Source organism: Chiloscyllium plagiosum, unplaced genomic scaffold (assembly GCF_037043375.1).
Source record: "Chiloscyllium plagiosum isolate Xiang-an unplaced genomic scaffold, Cpla_swu_hap1 HiC_scaffold_3, whole genome shotgun sequence".
Taxonomy (NCBI): Eukaryota; Metazoa; Chordata; class Chondrichthyes; order Orectolobiformes; family Hemiscylliidae; genus Chiloscyllium; species Chiloscyllium plagiosum.
Window position 1 is genome coordinate 149,387,545 of NW_028270141.1, and position 25,675 is coordinate 149,413,219.

A 25,675-nucleotide genomic window follows, 5' to 3' on the forward strand; every position below is an offset into this window, starting at 1 on the left:
CACTCACACACCCCCAAACACACCCCTACACTCACATCCCCCTAAACACACACCTAAACTCACACCGCCCTCACACACACCCCTCAACTCACCCCCCCCCACACACACACCCCTACACTCACACCACCCCACACACACACCCCTACACTCACAAACCCCACACACACCCCTACACTCACACCCCTACACTCACACCCACCCACACTCGCACTCCCCCCACACACACCACTACACTCACACCCACCTACACTCACAACCCCCACACACACACCCCTACACTCACACCCACCTACACTCACACCCCCCCCACACACCCCTACACTCACACCCACCTACACCCACACACACCCCACACACACACCCCTACGCTCACACCCCCCTCACACACACCCTTACACTCACACACACCTACACTCACACACCCCACACACACACCCCTACACTCACACCCCCCCACACACCCCACACACACACCCCTACACTCACACCCCCCACACACCCCACACACACACCCCTACACTCACACCCCCCCACACACCCCACACACACACCCCTACACTCACACCCCCCCACACACCCCTACACTCACACACACCTACACTCACACACCCCACACACACATCCCTACGCTCACACCTCCCCCCACACACCCTTACACTCACACCCACCTACACTCACACCCCCCCCACACACTCCTACACTCACACCCACCTACACCCACACCCCCCCCACACACCCCTACACTCACACCCACCTACACCCACCCGACCCACACACCCCTACACTCACACACACCCCTACACTCACACACACCCCTACACTCAAACCCACCTACACTCACACACACCCCACACACACCCCTACACTCACACCCCCCCCACACACACCCCTACACTCACACCCACCTACACTCACACACACCCCACACACACACCCCTACACTCACACCCCCCACACACACCCCTACACTCACACCCACCTACACTCACACACCCCCAACACACACCCCTACACTCACACACACCTACACTCACACACCCCACACACACACCCCTACGCTCACACCCCCCTCACACACACCCTTACACTCACACACACCTACACTCACACACCCCACACACACACCCCTACACTCACACCCCCCCACACACCCCACACACACACCCCTACACTCACACCCCCCCACACACCCCTACACTCACAACCCCCACACACCCCTACACTCACACCCACCTACACCCACACACCCCCCACACACACATCTACACTCACACACCCCCACACACACACACACCCACACACACACCCCTACACTCACACCCACCTACACTCACACACCCCCCAAACACACCCCTACACTCACACACCCCCAACACACCCCTACACTCACACCCCCCTCACCCACATCCCTACACTCACACCACAGCAAACACACCCCTACACTCACACCTCTCAAACACACCCCTACACTCACACCCCCTCCAAACACACCCCTACACTCACACCCCCCCAACACACATCCCTACACTCACACCCCCCTCACACACACCTCTACACCCCCCCAAACACACCCATTCACTCAGACCCCCCTCACACACCCCTTCACTCACACCCACCCACACACACCCCTACACTCACACACCCCACACACACCCCTACACTCACACCCACCTACACACACCCCTACACTCACACGCCCCCACACACACACCCCTACACTCACACACCCCTACACTCACACCCCGCTAAACACACACCTAAACTCACACACACCCCTACACTCACATCCCCCCACACACACACCCCCACACACATACAACTACACACACACCCCCTAAACACACCCCTACACTCACACCGCCCTCACACACACCCCTACAATCACACACCCCCAAACATACCCCTACACTCACAACCCCCACACTCACCCTTACACTCACACCCCCCACACACACCCCTACACTCACACCCCCCACACACACCCCTACACTCACACCCCCCACACACACACCCCTACACTCACAACCCCCACACTCACCCTTACACTCACACCCCCCACACACACCCCTACACTCACACCCCCCACACACACACCCCTACACTCACAACCCCCACACTCACCCTTACACTCACACCCCCCACACACACCCCTACACTCACACCCCCCACACACACACCCCTACACTCACAACCCCCACACTCACCCTTACACTCACACCCCCCACACACACCCCTACACTCACAACCCCACCCACACCCCTACAATCACACACCCCCACACACACCCCTACACTCACACACCCCCAAACACACCCCTACACTCACACCCCTACACACACACACCCCTACACTCACAACCCCCACACACACCCCTACACTCACACCCCTACACACACACACACCCCTACACTCACACCCACCCACACTCGCACACACCCAACACACCACTACACTCACACCCACCTACACTCACACCCCCCCAACACACACCCCTACACTCACACCCACCTACAATCACACCCCCCCCAACACACACCCCTACACTCACACCCACCTACACTCACACCCCCCCACACACCCCTACACTCACACCCACCTACACTCACACCCCCCACACACACCCCCACACTCACACCCACCTACACTCACCGCCCCACACACCCCTACACTCACACCCACCTACACTCACACCCCCCACACACACCCCCACACTCACACCCACCTACACTCACCGCCCCACACACCCCTACACTCACACGCACCTACACTCACCCCACCCACACACCCCGACACTCACACCCACCTACACTCACACCCCCCCACACACCCCTACACTCACACCCACCTACACTCACACCCCCCACACACACCCCCACACTCACACCCACCTACACTCACACCCCCCACACACCCCTACACTCACACCCACCTACACTCACACCCCCCACACACACCCCCACACTCACACCCACCTACACTCACCCCACCCACACACCCCTACACTCACACCCCTACACACACACACACCCACCTACACTCACACACCCCCCCACACACACGCCTACACTCACACCCACCTACACTCACACACACCCCACACACACACCCCTACACTCACACCCCCCACACACACACCCCTACACTCACACATCCCCCACACACACACCCCTACACTCACACACACCCCCACACACCCCTACACTCACACCGCCCTCACACACACCCCTACACTCACACACCCCCAAACACATCCCCCCACACACACACCCCCACACACATACAACTACACTCACACCCCCTAAACACACCCCTACACTCACACCCCCCACACAAACCACTACACTCACACACCCCCAAACACACCCCTACACTCACACCCCCCTAAACACACACCTAAACTCACACCGCCCTCACACACACCCCTCAACTCACACCCCCCCCACAAACACCCCTACACTCACAAACCCCACACACACCCCTACACTCACACCCCTACACACACACACCCACACTCGCACACCCCCCACACACACCACTACACTCACACCCACCTACACTCACACACCCCCCACACACCCCTACACTCACACCCACCTACACTCACACCCCCCACACACACCCCCACACTCACACCCACCTACACTCACCGCCCCGCACACCCCTACACTCACAACCCACCTACACTCACCCCCCCCACACACCCCGACACTCACACCCCTACACACACACACACACCCCTACACTCAACCCCCCCCCACACACCCCTATACTCACACCCCCCCCCACACACACGCCTACACTCACACCCACCTACACTCACACACCCCACACACACACCCCTACGCTCACACCCCCCCACACACACCCTACACTCACACACACCTACACTCACACACACCCCACACACACACCCCTACACTCACACCCCCCCACACACCCCACACACACACCCCTACACTCACACCCCCCCACACACCCCTACAGTCACCCCCCCACACACCCCTACACTCACACCCACCTACACTCACACCCCCCACACACACACATCTACACTCACACCCCCCCACACACACACCCCTACACTCACACACACCTACACTCACACACCCCACACACACACCCACCTACACTCACACATCCCCCACACACACACCTACACTCACACACACCCCCACACACCCCTACACTCACACCGCCCTCTCACACACCCCTACACCCACACACACCCCCACACACCCCTACACTCACACCGCCCTCACACACACCCCTACACTCACACCGCCCTCACACACACCCCTACACTCACACACCCCCAACACACATCCCTACACTCACACCCCCCTCACACATATCCCTACACTTTCACCACCCTAAACATACCCCTACACTCACACCCCCCTCCAAACACACCCCTACACTCACACCCCCCTCCAAACACACCCCTACACTCACACCCCCCCAAACGCATCCCCCCACACACACACCCCTACACTCACACCGCCCTCACACACACCCCTACACTCACACCCCCCCACACATACCCCTACACTCACACCCCCCACACATACCCCTACACTCACACCCCCCACACAAACACCCCTACACTCACACCCCCCACACACACCCCTACACTCACACCCCCCACACAAACACCCCTACACTCACACCCCCCCACACACACCCCTACACTCACACCCCCCTAAACACACACCTAAACTCACACATACCCCTACACTCACACCCCCCACACACACCCCTACACTCACACCCATCTACACTCACACCCGCCTACACTCACAGCCCCCCCACACACCCCTACACTCACACCCACCTACACTCACACACCGCACACACACCCCTACGCTCACACCCCCCCCCACACACACCCCTACACTCACACCCACCCACACTCACACACACCCCACACACACCCCTACACTCACACCCATCTACACTCACACCCGCCTACACTCACAGCCCCCCCACACACCCCTACACTCACACCCACCTACACTCACCCCCCCCACACAACCCTACACTCACACCCCTACACACACACACCTCTACAATCACACCCACCTACACTCACACACACCCCACACACACACCCCTACACTCACACCCCCCCCCACACACCCCTGCACTCACCCCCCACACACACACCCCTACACTCACACCCACCTACACTCACACACACCCCACACACACACCCCTACACTCACACCCCCCACACACACACCCCTACACTCACACCCACCTACACTCACACCCCCCCCCACACACACCCCTACACTCACACACACCTACACTCACACACCCCACACACACACCCCTACACTCACACACAGCTACACTCACACCTCTCCCAAACACACCCCTACACTCACACACCCCTAAACACACACCTACACTCACACCGCCCTCACACACACCCCTACACTCACACACCCCCCACACATACACCCCTACACTCACACCCCCCCCACACACACCCCTACACTCACACCCCCCACACACACCCCTACCCTCACACCCCCCACACACACACCCCTACACTCACACACCCCCAAACATACCCCTACACTCACACACCCCCAAACACACCCCTACACTCACACCCCCCACACACACACCCCTACACTCACACCCACCTACACTCACACCCACCTACACTCACAACCCCCCCACACACCCCTACACTCACACCCACCTACACTCACCCCCCCCACACACCCCTACACTCACACCCCTACACACACACACACCCCTACACTCTCACCCACCTACACTCACCCCCCACACACCCCTACACTCACACCCCTACACACACACCCCTACACTCACACCCACATATACTCACACACACCCCACACACACACCCCTACACTCACACACACCTACACTCACACACCCCACACACACACCCCTACACTCACACCCACCTACACTCACACCCCCCCCACACACACCCCTGCACTCACACACATCTACACTCACACACCCCACACACACACCCCTACGCTCACACCCCCCACACACACACACCTACACTCACACACACCCCACACACACACCCCTACACTCACACCCACCTGCACTCACACCCCCCCACACACAGCCCTACACTCACACACACCTACACTCACACACCCCACACACACACCCCTACGCTCACACCCCCCCCACACACACCCCTACACTCACACACACCTACACTCACACACCTCACACACACACCCACCTACACTCACACACCGCCCTCACACACACCCCTACACTCACACCGCCCTCTCACACACCCCTACACTCACACACACCCCCACACACCCCTACACTCACACCGCCCTCACACACACACCTACACTCACACACACCCCCACACTCACCCCTACACTCACACCCACCTACACTCACACCCCCCACACACACCCCCACACTCACACCCACCTACACTCACCGCCCCACACACCCCTACACTCACACCCACCTACACTCACACCCCCCACACACACCCCCACACTCACACCCACCTACACTCACCGCCCCACACACCCCTACACTCACACCCACCTACACTCACCCCACCCACACACCCCGACACTCACACCCACCTACACTCACACCCCCCCACACACCCCTACACTCACACCCACCTACACTCACACCCCCCACACACACCCCCACACTCACACCCACCTACACTCACCCCACCCACACACCCCTACACTCACACCCCTACACACACACCCCTACACTCACACACCCCCCCACACACACGCCTACACTCACACCCACCTACACTCACACACACCCCACACACACACCCCTACACTCACACCCCCCACACACACACCCCTACACTCACACATCCCCCACACACACACCCCTACACTCACACACACCCCCACACACCCCTACACTCACACACCCCCAAACACATCCCCCCACACACACACCCCCACACACATACAACTACACTCACACCCCCTAAACACACCCCTACACTCACACCCCCCACACAAACCACTACACTCACACACCCCCAAACACACCCCTACACTCACACCCCCCTAAACACACACCTAAACTCACACCGCCCTCACACACACCCCTCAACTCACACCCCCCCCACACACACCCCTACACTCACACCACCCCACACAAACACCCCTACACTCACAAACCCCACACACACCCCTACACTCACACCCCTACACACACACACCCCTACACTCACACCCACCCACACTCGCACACCCCCCACACACACCACTACACTCACACCCACCTACACTCACACACCCCCCACACACCCCTACACTCACACCCACCTACACTCACACCCCCCACACACACCCCCACACTCACACCCACCTACACTCACCGCCCCGCACACCCCTACACTCACACCCACCTACACTCACCCCCCCCACACACCCCGACACTCACACCCCTACACACACACACACACCCCTACACTCAACCCCCCCCCCACACACCCCTACACTCACACCCCCCCCCACACACACGCCTACACTCACACCCACCTACACTCACACATACCCCACACACACACCCCTACACTCACACCCCCCCCCCACACACCCCTACACTCACACCCCCCCCCACACACCCCTACATTCACACCCCCCCCCACACACACGCCTACACTCACACACACCTACACTCACACACCCCACACACACACCCCTACGCTCACACCCCCCCACACACACCCTACACTCACACACACCTACACTCACACACACCCCACACACACACCCCTACACTCACACCCCCCCACACACCCCACACACACACCCCTACACTCACACCCCCCCACACACCCCTACAGTCACCCCCCCACACACCCCTACACTCACACCCACCTACACTCACACCCCCCACACACACACATCTACACTCACACCCCCCCACACACACACCCCTACACTCACACACACCTACACTCACACACCCCACACACACACCCACCTACACTCACACATCCCCCACACACACACCTACACTCACACACACCCCCACACACCCCTACACTCACACCGCCCTCTCACACACCCCTACACCCACACACACCCCCACACACCCCTACACTCACACCGCCCTCACACACACCCCTACACTCACACCGCCCTCACACACACCCCTACACTCACACACCCCCAACACACATCCCTACACTCACACCCCCCTCACACATATCCCTACACTTTCACCACCCTAAACATACCCCTACACTCACACCCCCCTCCAAACACACCCCTACACTCACACCCCCCTCCAAACACACCCCTACACTCACACCCCCCCAAACGCATCCCCCCACACACACACCCCTACACTCACACCGCCCTCACACACACCCCTACACTCACACCCCCCACACAAACACCCCTACACTCACACCCCCCACACACACCCCTACACTCACACCCCCCACACAAACACCCCTACACTCACACCCCCCCACACACACCCCTACACTCACACCCCCCTAAACACACACCTAAACTCACACATACCCCTACACTCACACCCCCCACACACACCCCTACACTCACACCCATCTACACTCACACCCGCCTACACTCACAGCCCCCCCACACACCCCTACACTCACACCCACCTACACTCACACACCGCACACACACCCCTACGCTCACACCCCCCCCCACACACACCCCTACACTCACACCCACCCACACTCACACACCCCCCACACACACCCCTACACTCACACCCATCTACACTCACACCCGCCTACACTCACAGCCCCCCCACACACCCCTACACTCACACCCACCTACACTCACCCCCCCCACACAACCCTACACTCACACCCCTACACACACACACCTCTACAATCACACCCACCTACACTCACACACACCCCACACACACACCCCTACACTCACACCCCCCCCCACACACCCCTGCACTCACCCCCCACACACACACCCCTACACTCACACCCACCTACACTCACACACACCCCACACACACACCCCTACACTCACACCCCCCACACACACACCCCTACACTCACACCCACCTACACTCACACCCCCCCCCACACACACCCCTACACTCACACACACCTACACTCACACACCCCACACACACACCCCTACACTCACACACAGCTACACTCACACCTCTCCCAAACACACCCCTACACTCACACACCCCTAAACACACACCTACACTCACACCGCCCTCACACACACCCCTACACTCACACACCCCCCACACATACACCCCTACACTCACACCCCCCCCACACACACCCCTACACTCACACCCCCCACACACACCCCTACCCTCACACCCCCCACACACACACCCCTACACTCACACACCCCCAAACATACCCCTACACTCACACACCCCCAAACACACCCCTACACTCACACCCCCCACACACACACCCCTACACTCACACCCACCTACACTCACACCCACCTACACTCACAACCCCCCCACACACCCCTACACTCACACCCACCTACACTCACCCCCCCCACACACCCCTACACTCACACCCCTACACACACACACACCCCTACACTCTCACCCACCTACACTCACCCCCCACACACCCCTACACTCACACCCCTACACACACACCCCTACACTCACACCCACATATACTCACACACACCCCACACACACACCCCTACACTCACACACACCTACACTCACACACCCCACACACACACCCCTACACTCACACCCACCTACACTCACACCCCCCCCACACACACCCCTGCACTCACACACATCTACACTCACACACCCCACACACACACCCCTACGCTCACACCCCCCACACACACACACCTACACTCACACACACCCCACACACACACCCCTACACTCACACCCACCTGCACTCACACCCCCCCACACACACCCCTACACTCACACACACCTACACTCACACACCCCACACACACACCCCTACGCTCACACCCCCCCCACACACACCCCTACACTCACACACACCTACACTCACACACCCCACACACACACCCACCTACACTCACACACCGCCCTCACACACACCCCTACACTCACACCGCCCTCTCACACACCCCTACACTCACACACACCCCCACACACCCCTACACTCACACCGCCCTCACACACACACCTACACTCACACACACCCCCACACTCACCCCTACACTCACACACCCCCCAAACACACCCCTACACTCACACCCACCTCACACACATCCCTACACTCACCCCCCCAAACACACCCCTACACTCACACACCCCCAACACACACCCCTACACTCACACCCCCCTCACCCACATCCCTACACTCACACCACAGCAAACACACCCCTACACTCACACCCCCCAAACACACCCCTACACTCACAACCCCCAAAGAACACACCCCTACACCCCCCAAACACATCCCCCCACACACACACACCCATACACACACAACTACACTCACACCCCCCAAACACACCCCTACACTCACACCCCCCACACACACCCCTACACTCACACCCCCCCCCCACACACACCCCTACACTCACACACTCCCAAACACACCCCTACACTCACACACCCCCAAACACATCCATACACTCACAGCCCCCTCCAAACATACCCCTACACTCACACACCCCCGAACACACCCCTACACTCACACCCCCCCACACACACCCCTACACTCACACCCCTACACTCACACCCACCCACACTCACACACCCCCCACACACACCCCTACACTCACACCCACCTACACTCACACCCCCCACACACACCCCTACACTCACACCCACCTACACTCACACCCACCTACACTCACCCCCCCCACACAACCCTACACTCACACCCCTACACACACACACACACCTCTACACTCACACCCACCTACACTCACACACACCCCACACACACACCCCTACACTCACACCCCCCCCACACACCCCTACACTCACCCCCCACACACACACCCCTACACTCACACCCACCTACACTCACACACACCCCACACACACACCCCTACACTCACACCCCCCACACACACACCCCTACACTCACACCCACCTACACTCACACCCCCCCCACACACACCCCTACACTCACACACACCTACACTCACACACCCCACACACACACCTACACTCACACCGCCCTCACACACACCTCTACACTCACATAGCCCCCACACAAACACCCCTACACTCACACCCCCCACACACACCCCTACACTCACACCCCTCCACACACACACCCCTACACTCACACACCCCTAAACACACACCTACACTCACACCGCCCTCACACACACCCCTACACTCACAACCCCCACACTCACCCTTACACTCACACCCCCCACACACACCCCTACACTCACACCCCCCCACACACACACCCCTACACTCACACACCCCCAAATACACCCCTACACTCACACACACCCCAAATACACCCCTACACTCACATCCCCCCCACACACTCCCCTACACTCACACCCCCCACACACACCCCTACCCTCACACCCCCCCCCAAACACACCCCTACACTCACACCCCCGTCCAAACATACCCCTACACTCACACACCCCCGAACACACCCCGACACTCACACACACCCCAAATACACCCCTACACTCACATCCCCCCCACACACTCCCCTACACTCACACCCCCCACACACACCCCTACCCTCACACCCCCCCACACACACACCCCTACACTCACACACCCCCAAACATACCCCTACACTCACACACCCCCAAACACACCCCTACACTCACACCCCCCACACACACACCCCTACACTCACACCCCCCACACACACCCCTACCCTCACACCCCCCCACGCACACACCCCTACACTCACACACCCCCAAACATACCCCTACACTCACACACCCCCAAACACACCCCTACACTCACAACCCCCACACACACACCCCTACACTCACACCCACCTACACTCACACCCACCTACACTCACAACCCCCCCACACACCCCTACACTCACACCCACCTACACTCACCCCCCCCACACACCCCTACACTCACACCCCTACACACACACACACACCCCTACACTCTCACCCACCTACACTCACCCCCCACACACCCCTACACTCACACCCCTACACACACACACACACCCCTACACTCACACCCCTACACACACACCCCTACACTCACACCCACATATACTCACACACACCCCACACACACACCCCTACACTCACACACACCTACACTCACACACACCACACACACACCCCTACACTCACACCCACCTACACTCACACCCCCCCCACACACACCCCTGCACTCACACACATCTACACTCACACACCCCACACACACACCCCTACGCTCACACCCCCCACACACACACCCCTACACTCACACACACCCCACACACACACCCCTACACTCACACCCACCTGCACTCACACACCCCACACACACCCCTACACTCACACACACCTACACTCACACACCCCACACACACACCCCTACGCTCACACACCCCCCCACACACACCCCTACACTCACACACACCTACACTCACACACCCCACACACACACCCACCTACACTCACACACCGCCCTCACACACACCCCTACACTCACACCGCCCTCTCACACACCCCTACACTCACACACACCCCCACACACCCCTACACTCATACCGCCCTCACACACACACCTACACTCACACACACCCCCACACTCACCCCTACACTCACACACCCCCCAAACACACCCCTACACTCACACCCACCTCACACACATCCCTACACTCACCCCCCCAAACACACCCCTACACTCACACACCCCCAACACACACCCCTACACTCACACCCCCCTCACCCACATCCCTACACTCACACCACAGCAAACACACCCCTACACTCACACCCCCCAATCACACCCCTACACTCACAACCCCCAAAGACCACACCCCTACACCCCCCAAACACATCCCCCCACACACACACCCCCATACACACACAACTACACTCACACCCCCCACACACACCCCTACACTCACACCCCCCCCCACACACACCCCTACACTCACACACCCCCAAACACACCCCTACACTCACACACCCCCAAACACATCCATACACTCACAGCCCCCTCCAAACATACCCCTACACTCACACACCCCCGAACACACCCCTACACTCACACCCCCCCCACACACACCCCTACACTCACACCCCTACACTCACACCCACCCACACTCACACACCCCCGAACACACCCCTACACTCACACCCCCCCCACACACACCCCTACACTCACACCCCTACACTCACACCCACCCACACTCACACACCCCCCACACACATCCCTACACTCACACCCACCTACACTCACACCCCCCACACACACACCCCTACACTCACACCCACCTACACTCACACCCACCTACACTCACCCCCCCACACAACCCTACACTCACACCCCTACACACACACACACACCTCTACACTCACACCCACCTACACTCACACACACCCCACACACACACCCCTACACTCACACCCCCCCCACACACCCCTACACTCACCCCCCCCACACACACCCCTACACTCACACCCACCTACACTCACACACACCCCACACACACACCCCTACACTCACACACCCCACACACACACCCCTACACTCACACCCACCTACACTCACACCCCCCCCACACACACCCCTACACTCACACACACCTACACTCACACACCCCACACACACACCTACACTCACACCGCCCTCACACACACCTCTACACTCACATACCCCCCACACAAACACCCCTACACTCACACCCCCCACACACACACCTCTACACTCACAACCCCCACACTCACCCCTACACTCACACCCCCCACACACACCCCTACACTCACACACCCCTAAACACACACCTACACTCACACCGCCCTCACACACACCCCTACACTCACAACCCCCACACTCACCCCTACACTCACACCCCCCCACACACACACCCCTACACTCACACACCCCCAAACACACCCCTACACTCACACACCCCCAAACACATCCATACACTCACACCCCCGTCCAAACATACCCCTACACTCACACACCCCCGAACACACCCCTACACTCACACACACCCCAAATACACCCCTACACTCACATCCCCCCCACACACTCCCCTACACTCACACCCCTACACTCCCACCCACCCACACTCACACAACCCCCACATACATCCCTACACTCACACCCACCTACACTCACACCCCCCACACACACACCCCTACACTCACACCCACCTACACTCACACCCACCTACACTCACAACCCCCCCACACACCCCTACACTCACACCCACCTACACTCACCCCCCCCACACACCCCTGCACTCACACCCCTACACAAACACACACCCCTACACTCACACCCACCTACACTCACCCCCCACACACCCCTACACTCACACACCTGCACACACACACCCCTACACTCACACCCACAGATACTCACACACACCCCACACACACACCCCTACACTCACACCCCCCCCACACACCCCTACACTCACCCCACCACACACAGCTCTACACTCACACCCACCTACACTCACACACACCCCACACACACACCTACACTCACACCCCCCAAACGCACCCCTACACTCACACACCCCCAACACACATCCCTACACTCACACCCCCCTCACACATATCCCTACACTTACACCACCCAAAACATACCCCTACACTCACACCCCCCTCCAAACACATCCCTACACTCAAACCCCCCTCCAAACACACCCCTACACTCACACGCCCCCACTCACACCCCTACACTCACACACCCCCAAACACACCCCTACACTCACACCCCCCACACACACCCCTACACTCATAGCCCCCACCAAATACACCTCTACACTCACACACCCCTAATCACATCCCCCCACACACACACCCCCACACACACACAACTACACTCACACCCCCTAAACACACCCCTACACTCACACCCCCTAAACACACCCCTACACTCACACCCCATAAACACACCCCTACACTCACACCCCCCACACACACCCCTACAATCACACACCCCCACACACACCCCTACACTCACACCCCCCTCACACACACCCCTACACTCACACACCCCCCCACACACACCCCTACACTCACACCCCCTAAACACACCCCTACACTCACACCCCCCACACACACCCCTACACTCACACCCCTCCACACACACCCCTACACTCACACCGCCCTCACACACACCCCTACAATCACACACCCCCACACACACCCCTACACTCACACCGCCCTCACACACACCCCTACACTCACACACACCCCCAAACACACCCCTACACTCACACCCCCCCACACACACCCCTACACTCACACCCCCCCACACACACCCCTACACTCACACACCCCCACACACACACCCCTACACTCACAAACCCCACACACACCCCTACACCCACACCCCCCCCACACAAACACCCCTACACTCACACGCCCCCACACACACCCCTACACTCACACACCCCCGAACACACCCCTACACTCACACACACCCCAAATACACCCCTAGACGCACATCCCCCCCACACACACGCCTACACTCACACCCACCTACACTCACACCCCCCACACACACACCCCTACACTCACACCCACCTACACTCACACCCGCCTACACTCACAGCCCCCCCACACACCCCTACACTCACACCCACCTACACACACCCCCCCCACACAACCCTACACTCACACCCCTACACACACACACCCCTACACTCACACCCACCTACACTCACACACACCCCACACACACACCCCTACACTCACACCCCCCCCACACACCCCTGCACTCACCCCCCACACACACACCCCTACACTCACACCCACCTACACTCACACACACCCCACACACACACCCCTACACTCACACCCCCCACACACACACACCCCTACACTCACACCCACCTACACTCACATCCCCCCCCACACACACCCCTACACTCACACACACCTACACTCACACACCCCACACACACACCCCTACACTCACACACCCCTACACTCACACCTCTCCCAAACACACCCCTACACTCACACACCCCTATACACACAACTACACTCACACCGCCCTCACACACACCCCTACACTCACACACCCCACACACACACCCCTACACTCACACACCCCTACACTCACACCTCTCCCAAACACACCCCTACACTCACACACCCCTAAACACACACCTACACTCACACCCCCCACACGCACACCCCTACACTCACAACCCCCACACACACCCCTACACTCACATGCCCCACACACACCCCTACACTCACACACCCCCAAACATACCCCTACACTCACACACCCCCAAACACATCCATACACTCACACCCCCGTCCAAACATACCCCTACACTCACACACCCCCGAACACACCCCTACACTCACACACACCCCAAATACACCCCTACACTCACATCCCCCCCACACACACGCCTACACTCACACCCCTACACTCCCACCCACCCACACTCACACAACCCCCACATACATCCCTACACTCACACCCACCTACACTCACACCCCCCACACACACACCCCTACACTCACACCCATCTACACTCACACCCACCTACACTCACAACCCCCCCACTCACCCCTACACTCACACCCACCTACACTCACCCCCCCCACACACCCCTACACTCACACCCCTACACACACACACACCCCTACACTCACACCCACCTACACTCACCCCCCACACACCCCTACACTCACACCCCTACACACACACACACACACACCCCTACACTCACACCCACATATACTCACACACACCCCACACACACACCCCTACACTCACACCCCCCCCACACACCCCTACACTCACCCCCCCCACACACACCTCTACACTCACACCCACCTACACTCACACACACCCCACACACACACCCCTACACTCACACCCCCCCCACACACACCCCTACACTCACACACACCCCACACACACACCCCTACACTCACACCCCCCACACACACACACCCCTACACTCACACCCACCTGCACTCACACCCCCACACACACACCCCTACACTCACACACACCTACACTCACACACCGCACACACACACCCCTACGCTCACACCCCCCCCAACACACACCCCTACACTCACACACACCTACACTCACACACCCCACACACACACCCCTACGCTCACACCCCCCACACACACACCCCTACACTCACACACACCCCACACACACACCCCTACACTCACACCCCCCACACACACACCCCTACACTCACACCCACCTACACTCACAGCCCCCCACACACAACCCTACACTCACACACACCTACACTCACACACCCCACACACACACCCCTACGCTCACACCCCCCCCACACACACCCCTACACTCACACACACCTACACTCACACACCCCACACACACACCCCTACGCTCACACCCCCCCACACAGACCCCTACACTCACACACACCTACACTCACACACCCCACACACACCCCTACACTCACACCCCCCCACACACACCCCTACACTCACACACCCCCCACACACACATCTACACTCACACCCCCCCACACACACACCCCTACACTCACACACACCTACACTCACACACCCCACACACACACCCCTACGCTCACACCCCCCCACACAGACCCCTACACTCACACACACCTACACTCACACACCCCACACACACCCCTACACTCACACCCCCCCACACACACCCCTACACTCACACACCCCCCACACACACATCTACACTCACACACCCCCACACATACACCCCTACACTCACACCCACCTACACTCACACCCCCCACACACACACCCCTACACTCACACCCACCTACACTCACACCCGCCTACACTCACAGCCCCCCCACACACCCCTACACTCACACCCACCTACACTCACCCCCCCCCCACACAACCCTACACTCACACCCCTACACACACACACCCCTACACTCACACCCACCTACACTCACCCCCCCACACACCCCTACACTCACACCCCTACACACACACACCTCTACACTCACACCCACCTACACTCACACACACCCCACACACACACCCCTGCACTCACCCCCCACACACACACCCCTACACTCACACCCACCTACACTCACACACACCCCACACACACACCCCTACACTCACACCCCCCCCACACACACCGCTACACTCACACCCACCTACACTCACACCCCCCCCCACACACACCCCTACACTCATACACACCTACACTCACACACCCCCCACACACACCCCTACACTCACACACCCCTACACTCACACCCACCTACACTCACCCCCCCCACACAACCCTACACTCACACCCCTACACACACACACCCCTACACTCACACCCACCTACACTCACCCCCCCACACACCCCTACACTCACACCCCTACACACACACACACCTCTACACTCACACCCACCTACACTCACACACACCCCACACACACACCCCTGCACTCACCCCCCACACACACACCCCTACACTCACACCCACCTACACTCACACACACCCCACACACACACCCCTACACTCACACCGCCCACACACACACCGCTACACTCACACCCACCTACACTCACACCCCCCCCACACACACCCCTACACTCACACACACCTACACTCACACACCCCCCACACACACCCCTACACTCACACACCCCTACACTCACACCTCTCCCAAACACACCCCTACACTCACACACCCCTAAACACACACCTACACTCACACCGCCCTCACACACACCCCTACACTCACACACCCCACACACACACCCCTACACTCACACACCCCCCAAACACACCCCTACACTCACACCCACCTCACACACATCCCTACAATCACCCCCCCAAACACCCACCTACACTCACCACCCCACACACCCCTACACTCACACCCCTACACACACACACACCCCTACACTCAAACCCACCTACACTCACCCCCCACACACCCCTACACTCACACCCCTACACACACACACACACCCCTACACTCACACCCACATATACTCACACACACCCCACACACACACCCCTACACTCACACCCCCCACACACACCCCTACACTCACCCCCCCCACACACACCTCTACACTCACACCCACCTACACTCACACACACCCCACACACACACCCCTACACTGACACCCCCCCCACACACCCCTACACTCACCCCCCCCACACACACCTCTAACACTCACACCCACCTACACTCACACACACCCCACACACACACCCCTACACTCACACCCCCCACACACACACCGCTACACTCACACCCACCTACACTCACACCCCCCCCCACACACACCCCTACACTCACACACACCTACACTCACACACCCCACACACACACCCCTACACTCACACACCCCTACACTCACACCTCTCCCAAACACACCCCTACACTCACACACCCCTAAACACACACCTACACTCACACCGCCCTCACACACACCCCTACACTCACACACCCCACACACACACCCCTACACTCACACACACCCCAAACACACCCCTACACTCACACCCACCTCACACACATCCCTACAATCACCCCCCAAACACCCACCTACACTCACCCCCCCCACACACCCCTACACTCACACCCCTACACACACACACACCCCTACACTCAAACCCACCTACACTCACCCCCCATACACCCCTACACTCACACCCCTATACACACACACACACCCCTACACTCACACCCACAAATACTCACACACACCCCACACACACACCCCTACACTCACACCCCCCCCACACACCCCTACACTCACCCCCCCACACACACCTCTACACTCACACCCACCTACACTCACACACACCCCACACACCCCTACACTCACACCCCCCACACACAAACCCCTACACTCACACACACCCCACACACACACCCCTACACTCACATCCCCCACACACATACCCCTACACTCACACCCACCTGCACTCACACCCCCCCACACACACCCCTACACTCACACACACCTACACTCACACACACCTACACTCACACACCCCACACACACACCCCTACGCTCACACCCCCCACACACACACCCCTACACTCACACACACCCCACACACACACCCCTACACTCACACCCCCCACACACACACCCCTACATTCACACCCACCTACACTCACAGCCCCCCACACACACCCCTACACTCACACACACCTACACTCACACACCCCACACACACACCCCTACGCTCACACCCCCCCCCCACACACACCCCTACACTCACACACACCTACACTCACACACCCCACACACACACCCCTACGCTCACACCCCCCCACACAGACCCCTACATCACACACACCTACACTCACACACCCCACACACACCCCTACACTCACCCCCCCCACACACACCCCTACACTCACACACCCCCCACACACACATCTACACTCACACCCCCCCACACACACACCCCTACACTCACACACACCTACACTCACACACCCCACACACACACCCCTACGCTCACACCCCCCCCCACACACCCCTACATTCACACCCACCTACACTCACACACCCCCCACACACACATCTACACTCACACCCCCCCACACACACACACCTACACTCACACACCCCTACATTCACACCCACCTACACTCACACACCCCCCACACACACATCTACACTCACACCCCCCCACACACACACCCCTACACTCACACCCACCTACACTCACACCACCCACACACACACCCCTACACTCACACCCACCTACACTCACACCCGCCTACACTCACAGCCCCCCCACACACCCCTACACTCACACCCACCTACACTCCCCCCCCCCACACAACCCTACACTCACACCCCTACACACACACACCCCTACACTCACACCCACCTACACTCACCCCCCCACACACCCCTACACTCACACCCCTACACACACACACACCTCTACACTCACACCCACCTACACTCACACACACCCCACACGCACACCCCTACACTCACACCCCCCCCACACACCCCTGCACTCACCCCCCACACACACACCCCTACACTCACACCCACCTACACTCACACACACCCCACACACACACCCCTACACTCACACCCCCCACACACACACCGCTACACTCACACCCACCTACACTCACACCCCCCCCACACACACACCCCTACACTCACACACACCTACACTCACACAGCCCACACACACACACCCCTACACTCACACACCCCTACACTCACACCTCTCCCAAACACACCCCTACACTCACACACCCCTAAACACACACCTACACTCACACCGCCCTCACACACACCCCTACACTCACACACCCCACACACACACCCCTACACTCACACACCCTCCAAACACACCCCGACACTCACACCCCCCACACACACCCCTACACTCACACCCGCCCACACACACACCCCTACACTCACACACCCCCAAACATACCCCTACACTCACACACACCCCAAATACACCCCTACACTCCCACCCACCCACACTCACACAACCCCCACATACATCCCTACACTCACACCCACCTACACTCACACCCCCCACACACACACCCCTACACTCACACCCACCTACACTCACAACCCCCCCACACACCCCTACACTCACACCCACCTACACTCACCCCCCCCCACACACCCCTACACTCACACCCCTACACACACACACACCCCTACACTCACACCCACCTACACTCACCCCCCACACACCCCTACACTCACACCCTACACACACACCCCTACACTCACACCCACATATACTCACACACACCCCACACACACACCCCTACACTCACACCCCCCCCACACACCCCTACACTCACCCCCCCACACACACCTCTACACTCACACCCACCTACACTCACACACACCCCACACACACACCCCTACACTCACACCCCCCACACACACACCCCTACACTCACACCCACCTACACTCACACCCCCCCCACACACACCCCTACACTCACACACACCTACACTCACACACCCCACACACACCCCTACGCTCACACCCCCCACACACACCCCTACACTCACACACCCCACACACACACCCCTACGCTCACACCCCCCCCACACACACCCCTACACTCACACACACCTACACTCACACACACCCCACACACACCCCTACACTCACACACACCTACACTCACACACCCCACACACACACCCCTACGCACACACCCCCCCCACACACACCCCTACACTCACACACACCTACACTCACACACCCCACACACACACCCCTACACTCACACCCCCCCCACACACACCCCTACACTCACACCCCCCACACACACCCCTACACTCACACCCCCCCCACTCACACCCCTACACTCACACCCACCTACACTCACAGCCCCCCACACACACCCCTACACTCACACACACCTACACTCACACCCCCCACACACACCCCTACACTCACACCCCCCCCACACACACCCCTACACTCACACCCACCTACACTCACAGCCCCCCACACACACCCCTACGCTCACACCCCCCCACACACACCCCTACACTCACACACACCTACACTCACACACCCCACACGCATACCCCTACGCTCACACCCCCCCACACAGACCCCTACACTCACACACCTACACTCACACACCCCGCACACACCCCTACACTCACACCCCCCCACACACCCCACACAAACACCCCTACACTCACACACCCCCACACACCCCTACATTCACACCCACCTACACTCACACACCCCCCACACACACACCCCTACACTCACACACCCCTACACTCACACCCACAGATACTCACACACACCCCACACACACACACCCCTACACTCACACCCCCCCCACACACCCCTACACTCACCCCCCCACACACACCTCTACACTCACACCCACCTACACTCACACACACCCCACACACACACCCCTACACTCACACCCCCCACACACACACCCCTACACTCACACACACCCCACACACACCCCTACACTCACACCCACCTGCACTCACACACCCCCACACACACCCCTACACTCACACACACCTACACTCACACACCGCACACACACACCCCTACGCTCACACCCCCCCCACACACACCCCTACACTCACACACACCTACACTCACACACCCCACACACACACCCCTACACTCACACCCCCCACACACACACCCCTACACTCACACACACCCCACACACACACCCCTACACTCACACCCCCCACACACACACCCCTACACTCACACCCACCTACACTCACAGCCCCCCACACACACCCCTACACTCACACACACCTACAAACACACCCCTACACTCATACACACCTACACTCACACACCCCACACACACACCCCTCCGCTCACACCCCCCCACACAGACCCCTACACTCACACACAACTACACTCACACACCCCACACACACCCCTACACTCACACCCCCCCCACACACACTCCTACACTCTAACACCCCCCACACACACATCTACACTCACACCCCCCCACACACACACCCCTACACTCACACACACCTACACTCACTCACCCCACGCACACACCCCTACGCTCACACCCCACACACACACCTACACTCACACCCCCCCACTCACCCCTACATTCACACCCACCTACACTCACACACCCCCCACACACACATCTACACTCACACCCCCCCACACACACACCCCTACACTCACACCCACCGACACTCACACCCCCCACACACACACCCCAACACTCACACCCACCTACACTCACACCCGCCTACACTCACAGCCCCCCCACACACCCCTACACTCACACCCACCTACACTCACCCCCCCCACACAACCCTACACTCACACCCCTACACACACACACCCCTACACTCACACCCACCTACACTCACCCCCCCACACACTCCTACACTCACACCCCTACACACACACACACCTCTACACTCACACCCACCTACACTCACACACACCCCACACACACACCCCTACACTCACACCCCCCCCACACACCCCTGCACTCACCCCCCACACACACACCCCTACACTCACACCCACCGACACTCACACCCCCCACACACACACCCCTACACTCACACCCACCTACACTCACACCCGCCTACACTCACAGCCCCCCCACGCACCCCTACACTCACACCCACCTACACTCACCCCACCCACACAACCCTACACTCACACCCCTACACACACACACCCCTACACTCACACCCACCTACACTCACACCCCCACACACTCCTACACTCACACCCCTACACACACACACACCTCTACACTCACACCCACCTACACTCACACACACCCCACACACACACCCCTACACTCACACCCCCCACACACACACCGCTACACTCACACCCACCTACACGCACACCTACACTCACACCGCCCTCACACACACCCCTACACTCACACACCTCACACACACACCCCTACACTCACACACCCCCCAAACACACCCCTACACTCACACCCACCTCACACACATCCCTACAATCACCTCCCCAAACACCCACCTACACTCACCCCCCCCACACACCCCTCCACTCACACCCCTACACACACACACCCCTACAATCACACCCACCTACACTCACCCCCCACACACCCCTACACTCACACCCCTACACACACACCCCTACACTCACACCCACATATACTCACACACACCCCACACACACACCCCTACACTCACACCCACCCCACACACCCCTACACTCACCCCCCCCACACACACCTCTACACTCACACCCACCTACACTCACACACACCCCACACACACACCCCTACACTCACACCCACCTGCACTCACACCCCCCCACACACACCCCTACACTCACACACACCTACACTCACACACCGCACACACATACCCCTACGCTCACACCCCCCCCACACACACCCCTACACTCACACACACCTACACTCACACACCCCACACACACACCCCTACGCTCACACCCCCCCCACACACACCCCTACACTCACACACACCCCACACACACACCCCTACACTCACACCCCCCACACACATACCCCTACACTCACACACACCCCGCACATACACCCCTACACTCACACCCCCCACACACACACCCCTACACTCACACCCACCTACACTCACAGCCCCCCACACACACCCCTACACTCACACACACCTACACTCACACACCCCACACACACACCCCTACGCTCACACCCCCCCACACACACCCCTACACTCACACACACCTACACTCACACACCCCACACGCACACCCCTACGCTCACACCCCCCCACACAGACCCCTACACTCACACACACCTACACTCACACACCCCACACACACCCCTACACTCACCCCCCCCACACACACCCCTACACTCACACACACCTACACTCATACACCCCACACACACCCCTACACTCACACCCCCCCCACACACCCCACACAAACACCCCTACACTCACACACCCCACACACACACCTACACTCACACCCCCCCACACACCCCTACATTCACACCCACCTACACTCACACACCCCCCA